Source organism: Magallana gigas, chromosome 1 (assembly GCF_963853765.1).
Source record: "Magallana gigas chromosome 1, xbMagGiga1.1, whole genome shotgun sequence".
Taxonomy (NCBI): Eukaryota; Metazoa; Mollusca; class Bivalvia; order Ostreida; family Ostreidae; genus Magallana; species Magallana gigas.
The window spans coordinates 48,670,613-48,680,481 of NC_088853.1; the positions used below are offsets into that span (position 1 = coordinate 48,670,613).

The 9,869-nt window shown below is 31.8% G+C and overlaps 2 long non-coding RNA genes across 2 annotated transcripts; one reads left to right on the plus strand and one right to left on the minus strand.

Moving 5' to 3' along the window:
- Positions 1-579: 579 nt before the first annotated feature.
- LOC117687080 (uncharacterized) lies at positions 580-1,604 on the minus strand. Its single transcript, XR_010712108.1, has 3 exons — positions 1,353-1,604; positions 926-1,181; positions 580-755 (listed from the first exon to the last, which is right to left on the minus strand). It is a non-coding gene; the product is annotated as an uncharacterized lncRNA (long non-coding RNA).
- Positions 1,605-2,662: 1,058 nt separating this feature from the next.
- LOC105342618 (uncharacterized) lies at positions 2,663-6,730 on the plus strand. Its single transcript, XR_010708578.1, has 4 exons — positions 2,663-2,815; positions 4,316-4,387; positions 5,650-5,859; positions 6,009-6,730. It is a non-coding gene; the product is annotated as an uncharacterized lncRNA (long non-coding RNA).
- The last annotated feature ends 3,139 nt before the right edge of the window (positions 6,731-9,869 follow it).

The following is a 9,869-nucleotide window of genomic DNA, read 5'->3' on the forward strand; positions in this document are numbered from 1 at the left end:
AATTTGAAAGGCGGATTCCGTCTTTCATTCCTCTGAATGTATCACTAATATCACAGATTCAGGGTGGAGTTCGGGCAGTATATGGCTCGAAATATTTAAATGAGATTAAGCGTATTCCGGGTAAGAAAAATTCGCCTTAAAACAAACGGGAATCCGCCTTAATCTTAGGTGGAATCCACCTTATGATTAATTGGAATCCGTCTTAGTATAAGGTGGATTACGCGAGATTCCGCCCTAAAATAAGGTGGAATCCACCTAAATATAAGGTGGAATCTGCTTTAGTATAAGGTGGAATCCGCCTTAATACAAGGTTGCGTCCGAATCCGCCTTAGGGTAAAGATGAACACTTTTTACAATGGACAGAAAAACTTTTTTTGATTTATGCTCTTGAATCCGGTGCCTAAATCCTTTTAAATTAGCACCGGATGGGGTGAAATCATTGCCTTCATTTCTTTTATAAATCAGTGGTCAGACTTAAAACATAAAACCATCTATAATTCCTGTATATTTCCTTTTTTAAACACATCATAATACAGACATCACATGCAGATTATCTTTATATTTTCCTAATGTTTGCCTTCCACTTAATATAATAAGTTGCCTCCCACTTAATATAATAAGTTGAACTTTTTGATTTACAGTCCACGTTTTCACTCTTTTGTACAGGTAGTTCCTTGAAAAGTTTCTAGAGTAGCTCAGATCTTCCTCGAATCTTTTCGGTAACTGCATCACTAAAAATACTTCTCTCACATATTCTGAAAAAAAATACATGTAATTTGATAAAGCATTACTTCCGTTATAACCAAACACTCGATCAAATATAAATATATAAATATACATAATTATACACCTTTTTGTTATTATCATGATTATAAAGAATAACCTTTCAACAATGTGAACAAATAAAACGAGATCCAATCCTTACCTTTCAAAACTTTGATTTTGGTAGGGTTCATGTAAACGGTATGACTGACATTCTACTTTTTAGTCTCCAATGTCCATTGCCCTTCTGCTTTTGAGCTAGTTTTTATTTTTATCAGGCTGTTTCTCAATGCTCATACTAGGACAGTTTAAATATAAGAAGGCAGCTTGCCACCCTCCCAATGACTTGTTGGTATTGTTGCTTTCCTTGTTGTTTAATTGTTTAGCATAATGTCAGTTGTTTTCAACAGCTTTCAAATCTAAAGGAATGAATGAAGGGATTTCTATAGTTTATACATTGTGTGACATTTACACTCTGTCTAATATCTTTTAAATGCAGAATAGTTCAAACCTATTTTTTCTTCACATACAATGAGCACAATTTTAACTGTTATTGATAAAGTCATGAACATAATCAAAATTTGACTTACTTTCGATATTAACATTAGGGGTTCTTGTGTTCATGTCTTTAAGTCCACATAACGCGCACACTTTGCTTAACTCCATAAGACTTGGTTTACATCAAATAGCTGTAAATAATTTTCACTGTATTTCCCCCCAAAATAATTTTCATAGCGGTTTACACATGTCTAAATTTTGTAACACAAAGATGATCAGGAAAGTTAGGCATAACCGTTGTTGCCAAATTCAAAACTCATAAAGCGCGAGCCTGTGAGGCCAGAAATATGATAAGGGGTAACGCTGATTTTATGTTTACAAGTGCTTGATGGCCGCAGTAAAACAATTTGTACAATAAATATGCTACGTGTTCATAACTCATTCATATCTTTATATGGATTAAACATTGCGGGTAAAATAGTATGTACATGTTTAAAATTATGATAGAAAAAAAGATTGTCCCTGTTAACGCCCTTTGCAATACAGGGAGAGGCTGCGGCTCTTGCTTGTTAACAAATGGCAGACTGCGTATTGAGATCAAGATAAAATTAACCAGCCTGTGTGTAGAACATACATATATAACCTGTTTGATAGTGTAATCGGATTATCAATTTGAATTTAAAGTTACAAACCATTGTTTCAAATTGTATGTTTGTGTCATTTAAAGATTTTAAGAAAAGGGCAGCCCCATTCCAGAAAATATTAAATATCGACGTTGGATTTACGGACAAAATAAAAGAATTTGAAGAAAGAAGTAAAGTTTATTGAGTGAAAGCAACAGACAGTTTATAAGAATGAGCTATTTATAGCACAGAAAATGAACTGTTGTGCGCCTTTAACACGATTTGGCCACGTTTTAGCCGTAAATTGTATGTTATAACTTGCAAAGAATTGCCAATTAGCTAGTTTAAGGCGGAATATTTAATGATTGTAAAGGGGGGAAACAGGCAGTGAGAAATAATACGGTTAACTTTAACAGAAAACGGCTAGATGCTGACAATACGGCTAAGGTTTTAGGTAAGGTCCGGTTATGAATAAGATGGAATCCGTCTAACATTCAACGCGTTTTCCATGTACGCCTTTGATATCCTAAGTACGGCTACATTTTAACCGGAATACGTCCAAGTTCATCCTGAGTCTAGCCGGAAAACGGCCAACATTTTCGTACGGGTTAAACGGTTGTTTAGTTCAATGATTCGCATCAGTTTGTGTGTATAGACATTTAAATCTTTCCAACATGTTTCAGTAATTACAGCATACACTCATCAATACTCGAGATCCTTTTTTTAAATACCACTGATCTTTTTGTGTAAATATCACTGAACATCTATTTTTTTTAACTTGGTCGTAAACACATTTTATTTACACCGTTGCCATAAAGGAAACGCGTCACTGTTCATGTATAAACCTGCAAGCTTTATGTGCAGGTACGCCATATATTTGTAATTTAATAATTCATTTCAGAGGTGAAGTGGACAGCTGGAATTTTAACACCGTAAGTAGCATGAATTGATTATGTATATTTGGATAAAAACAGAGCCTTTCTAGTGTACTCATTTACATGTATTTGCACAAATCTGATAGATTTGAAAAAAGTCAATTGAATACTAAAACCCTAACTATCAATTTTCAACGGTTCATACATAAAGTAATATCGATTAAAGTCAAAGAATTTAAATCAAGTGATCATGAACAGTCATCGATTTAGAGTTAAACTCTTACATGTTAAATGAGGAAAAAATTGTAATTTTAATTCATAGTTGGTCCTTATTGCCCTTTCTTCTTTGAACCAGCGGACATTTCTTGAAAGACATATTTTGAGTTATTGTATTAAAAAACATACTACGAATCTACGAGACTAGTTGGTTCACAGCAATTTCTTAATCAGGAATTTGATAAGGAGAGCAAATATAAGCAGGTATATAACGTGTTAATAGATGTACGTTTTATAAAGGACCTTTCAATCGTGTCAGGTTTGTTTCTATATGCTTGCTATTAATTTTTTGATAATAAATTAAACAAAGTAAAGTCGGTTAAAAAATTGAAAATCTCACACAAAAGTATAAGCTCTTTTCTTCCATATAAATTACATATATGTCCAAATGCGACCCTTTTGTCTGAAAACAAACTTTAAAAATAAAACTGATTGTTGGGAGACAATAATGCAAATTTCTTGGACATTACTAATTAATGTATCTATTTCCCATCTCTCTCTCATTCTCTCTCTCTCTTTCTGAGATACACAGACGAACACAGTACAGGTTACCACGAAGCATGTTTCGTAACGTTAAAACAAATTTTTCTTAACGAATTTTGTATCGATCTAAAGCAATAACAGGAAAGATCCATCAAAAGAGCTTCTAGGAGATATAATTATATAAAATTGATAGATGATTTGATAACCGTGCAAATAAAAAAAAATAAAATCTAAATGCGGTAAAAATGTTTACACTATCCATATGCCACGAAATATTTTTAACTTCATCGCTCATAAACAAAATAAAGATTTGTAATTCTCGAAGATGACTCGCCTTAAAAAGGGGGAGCATATTTTTTTTTGATAAATAAGGATTTGAATAATTAATTTAAATTGGCAAGAACAGAAAAAATGGTTGGAAAATTATTAACAAATAACACTAAATATATAAAGTTGACCAAATGCCAGTACTGTAGAATCATTATTGTTCATAAGGACCAATGTTCATGGCTTTCGTAGGTAGCCCTTGTCCACGAATTGACATCCCCACGAACCTATACACAATAATTTGTATAATTTGTTTAATACTTATTAATATTATCCTGATTCCACTACCAAAGGAATTGGATTTCTACGAACCAGGAAAACCTTGGTTTGGTTATCCCCCGAGAATAACGGGATATCCATAAAATCTAACGACATGTTTTAAAGTGTTAACCCCTTGCATGTTTTTTTTTATTAGAAAAAAAAGTTTTGCATTACACATGTAGTATCATTAATCAATTATTTCAATTGTAGGACGTTTCAAACTGTCTGATACGTGTAGTACAGTTTCCTCATCCAATAAAACAATGGCGTTTTGGAGAAAAAGTATGTACTTCTTTGTATTTTATGTATTTAGTTGTAATAAAAATAGGACGGAATTCGATTTTTTTGATGAAATTTGATATCTTTGTTAATGCTCGGTAACTTTTTAAAATTCCACTTTGTTCCGGTTTCGCAAAGTATTAATTTATTGTAAACCATTTTTGATACCACGGGTGTTTCATCTGTTACATTAACAAAATAAAAACGCGGGGGTTCTGAGATTATTGTACATTAAAAAATGCATGAAGGAATATTTTCTTGATACTTATATAATGTTACTTTCTTAAACGCTAAAGAAGAAAGTAATAATTTCATAAAAACCAAATTTCAATCATCTTTTAAAAACTAAGAGATAGTATTGAACATAAATCTTTATCTTCATTGTTAGGCTTTTCATTTTGACAAAGAACATGTTTAATATATTCAAGATTTTTTTTTTAGGAATTGTAGTTATTATTTAATGCATAAAAGACAAAACAAATCCACATTGCTACCTCTTTTAAAGACACATACATAATGATAAATACATCTATGCACCCCCTCCCCCGTTTTTTTTCTCTCAACATATTTATTTTGATATAGTAGCTAATAAACAAGATGATTAAATATATCCACAGACTCTGAAGGTAAAAGAATGTGCTATCTGACTATGTTTGATAATCAATATGACTTATCACGTATCTTAAACTGGATTTTCAAGAAAAAAGACACATATTGATACAGAAGTAGAAGCGTGAAATAGCTACAGTACCGAACAGACCCAACATTACAGAAAGTAAACCCCAAATAAACCCTGGGTTTATTTTTCTTGGTTTACTTTTGGTTTACTAGAGTGAACCCAGAGTAAACCCAAAGCAAACCCATAGTGGACACAGAATGTAAACCCGGTCAGAAGTATACCCGTGAAAGCAGACGCTAACTGTGTATTAGGAATATACAAGAGGCAGAAATTACAAGCAGTGTGATGGTAAGATGGAAGACACTGCTTCACACTTCAATGCATAAATTTGACCTTAATAGCATTTCCAAGTAAACCCAAAGTAAACCCCGAGTAAGCCTAAACTAAAACTGGAGTAGACCCAAATTTTCCATAAGTAAACCCAGAGTAAACCCCTAAAAGTAAACCCAGGGTTTAGGTGGGGTTTACTTTGGTGTTGGTTGGGTCTGATTGGTACTGTATATGCAATAAGCATCTCATATAGTAAAAAATATTGTAAGTTTTTGGAAATATTGATTAAATGACATTCAGTCTTATCTTTTTACAGAAAAATGGTCTTACATGTACAGAAAATATAACTCAAGCATACATGATGCGATGGACGTTTGTAATATGTTTGACTCGAGTGATGAGTCCGACTCAAGTGAGGAGTCCGACTCAAGTGGCGAGTCCGACTCGAGTGAGGAGTCAGATTCAGCTGATAAGTCAAAAACGGGATATACAAGTAAAAATCCAAGAAGCACTAATAATGTTGAAGGTATAAAAAGATTCATATATTCTTATCTACATTACAGTTGCAATGATAATCTTGAAAGGAAACAATTTATTAAAATACTAAGGTTTATGGTGCATAAATAAGCGACGTCATAATATTCTTTTATTTTTCTGGGTTTTTTTTTTGTATAGACAAAAAGGAAAACGGGAATGTTATACAGCATATATACAATACAGGTCTTGATCATGATGATTGGAGCGAAGCTATGGATACTTTTTTGGTATGCAAAATAAATGGGGTTCACAATCCTAAAATTATACGGAACTCAGAAAATCATGCGGAACAACTGTTGATACGACATTTAAGAAAGAAATACAAAGAAAAGAAAATGCCGTTCAAATTAACTGTATATATTAACAATTCCCCTTGCTCCATGTGCGCTAAGGCTTTGGAAAACTTTTTAAATAAAAACAAAAATGTAAAGCTTACATTCTATGTCACAAATATGTATCACATTAAACGAAACTCTTGCTTCAAAGCAAGACATTTTGAACATTTAAATAGTATTCCAAAAAAGAGTCACAAAGCTAACTCTGAGGGTATGAGAGATCTTCTGAGACATAAACGATGTTACATCAAAGCCTTCAACATGGGTGTCTGGAAGGAATTACTAAACACTGTGGATGTGCTACCAAAAGTAAAAAACAAACTGATAAGTGGATATAACAGAATTCAGTACGCAAACAAGAGAAGCAGAGGATATGAAGATGACCTTATCAAGAAAGATCTGATGTACTTGAAATCATATAAGAAATAATAATAGAATACTTCCGATGCTTTATACTGTTTTCTGCAAGACAGATTTGCTAAAAAGGGTAAATTTTTGCTTAGCACTATAATTTTCTTTTGAAAAATTTTTGGATGAACATCATTTAAAAAAAAATTTGAATTTTTTTAATTCATTGGAAAACATTGTTATACACAAAACTGAAACTTCATCCTGCAACCTCCCTTTGCATTTATTATATTTAAGTAACAAAAGAAAACGAAGCTATTTTGCATATGAGGAATGTAGTGTATAGAAAATCCTTACCTAGAGAAGATAATGCTCCAGTCTACAATTGTGTATTTATTCTATATTTAAAAGCATTGTTTCGTCATCTGGTTTCCTTTGTTTACGCCTAGCGCAAAGGTTTAAACGACAGTTGTTGTCCAAGATGTATCCGAAGGAATTAAACACTTGTGGCGTTTGGTTGTGGGAAAAAACGTGCATGGTTCTACAGTGCACCTACTTACTCTATTCAATAGTATACATCGTGTATTTAAAAAAAAATAACCATGTATCATATTTATTCGTGTTTTTATTTGTTTGAACAATTTTAACAATAGCATTGGTGTTCTTGATATGCAAATGAAATTGATAAACAAAATGCAATCTAATAATTCATTTTTACGACCTAGTATCCAAGTGAAATTGTTAAACAACTACTTAGCATTAGTGCGCTAAAAATACAAATATACCCATCAAAAACTTACTATGACGCATTTTATTGCTCCCAATAGTAGTAATCTTACGCAATTTATAATTGTATTTCTCTTGCCCATTTGTAAGCCTATCCCATACAATTCAGCATACAATTGATTGTTGGCTTGTTACACGATGCATTACATGTAATAGATAATACACTATGTCCACAATAAAACATAGGTAAACATTGTTCGCAAGTCTTATGTACATTATGACATCCTTGTTGTGCGTAATCCAAATATTGACAGGGCGTGATCAAAATATGATTTGATGATTGTCTATGAAAGTTATTGTTGATATTGGTATATGTTTCTATTTGTTTACAGCTTTTCGACATTTTAAACAATGATAATCAATTTTCTTTCATTTTTATTTATGCATCAAATATGGCTAGAAGAAAACTATATTCGGTTCTATCTGGAAGTAGATAATTTGAAATCTTTATGAAGAACTTTTGTTCTTTGCATACAAAACCTTTATTAAAACTTAAGACTTATTATATTTACATTTAAAAATGATTATGTTTTAATAAAATCTTGCAGAATTCACGTGTTTCTTTAGTATTTTTACAAAGTAACTTTTGCGGTCATTTGACATAAGCAAGTAAAGGATCGAATCTCTACTTCTTTTTGAAAGATTCTTAAAAATATAAAATGTTTTATGCAAAATGAGCTAATCCGATTGGTCTTTTCTCCCAAATCATAAAAACCATAAGAACATTTTTGTTTAGCACACAGATTATCCTTTATTTCTGTCGAGTATGGTACAAGCTGCTACTCAATATGTGTCCTAAGTGGATTCTCTAAATTAAGCACAGTATTGCAGTTTGGATTTTAAGAATATCACTCAACACGCTATAAAAAGTAGGGGGGATAAAGCATTAGTTTTAAGGGCATACATGTAACTGTATGTAGTTGGCGTCAAAAGTCATTTTCCACTAAGCATGCTGTTTTACGTATAGTTGAGATTACCAAGAAGAATTTATGAAATTGAAGAAGATATTGTTGGTTAATGGAAAAGATTGTCTGAACTTCTTGAATTGTGAGGGAATTAAGCTTGCAGAAAAAATCTAACCATATTTTCTTATTTCTCGTTACACTAGAAGGTGAATTTTTTTCCGGCACATATTTCCTCACAAGTAGTGACCCTACTTAGTAAATATTTTGCCTGACCGATCGAGTTCTATTTTCTGTTATTTAAAATTTGCCAATTAGTTTTATTTCTTTGACTGTCAAAAACTATTGCATAATTTCATAAAGGGTCTCCATAACAAATAATTCATTCTTGCTTTTAATAGCTACAGCGTTGTTTATGTAAAAAAGAAGTCAATAAATATTTATTAAATCATTTAGTGGTTTTACAAAAAGAATATGTACTGTTAACATCACGGGCCATATCAATAAATATAACGGTATCTGAGTCAACACCCCCCCCCCTCCCCGAAAAAAACAACTTGTATTACGACAATGCTAGTGGAAAATGTTAAACTTTCTTATCTAAGATGATTTAAGGTAATTGATTTAAAGATACCGGTATACAAAAGAAAAAATCTGTACAGAGTTTACAGTATTGATCAACAAAACAGGAGTGTAAAGATATGCATTTATGCCATTAAATGTAGGTATGTATCATCTAAAAGTGATAGCACAAGATTGATATCTCTTACACAAGATTGATATCTCTTGCACAGTCCGTTTAAACGTCTCCCTTGTATTTGTTTTAATAAAAATAACGTTAAAGAGAATCAGTCTTTGATGTTTATCATGTACACAATACATTTCTAGTGTCAGTCATTCAATATATTTTACAAGTTTAAATTAAACAGTTTCATGATCATAAATTCTTATAAGGGCCACTCATCTTACCTGACAAAAAGCATGTACAAACAAGCAAAATAATACGAACCGCCAATCTAACCAAGTATATTGCGTGTACCAACCTGCATACTGATAAGGATCTGCTATCTTCTCAGGTATTGTACCTACATGAATTATTATTTTGATTTTTAGAAAAAATCTTTAGAAAAAATTGCAGAAAACATGTGACCATATTTTCGAATATCTCGTTACACTAGAAGGTGAATTATTTCAGGCACACATTTCCTCAAAAGTAGTGACCCTACTTAGTAAATATTTTGCCTGACCGATCGAGTTCTATTTTCTGTTATTTAAAATTTGCCAATTAGCTTTATTTCTTTGACTGTCAAAAACTATTGCATAATTTCATAAAGGGTCTCCATAACAAATTCATTCTTGCTTTTAATAGCTACAGCGTTGTTTATGTAAAAAAAGAAGTCAATAAATATTTATTAAATCATTAAATGGTTTTACAAAAAGAATATGTACTGTTAACATCATCGGCCATATCAATAAATATATCGGTATCTGAGTCAACAAAAAAAAACCCCAAAAACAACTTGTATTACGACAATGCTAGTGGAAAATGTTTCTTATCTAATATGATATTAGGTAATTGATTTAAAGATACCGGTATCCAAAAGAAAAAAAATCTGTACAGAGTTTAC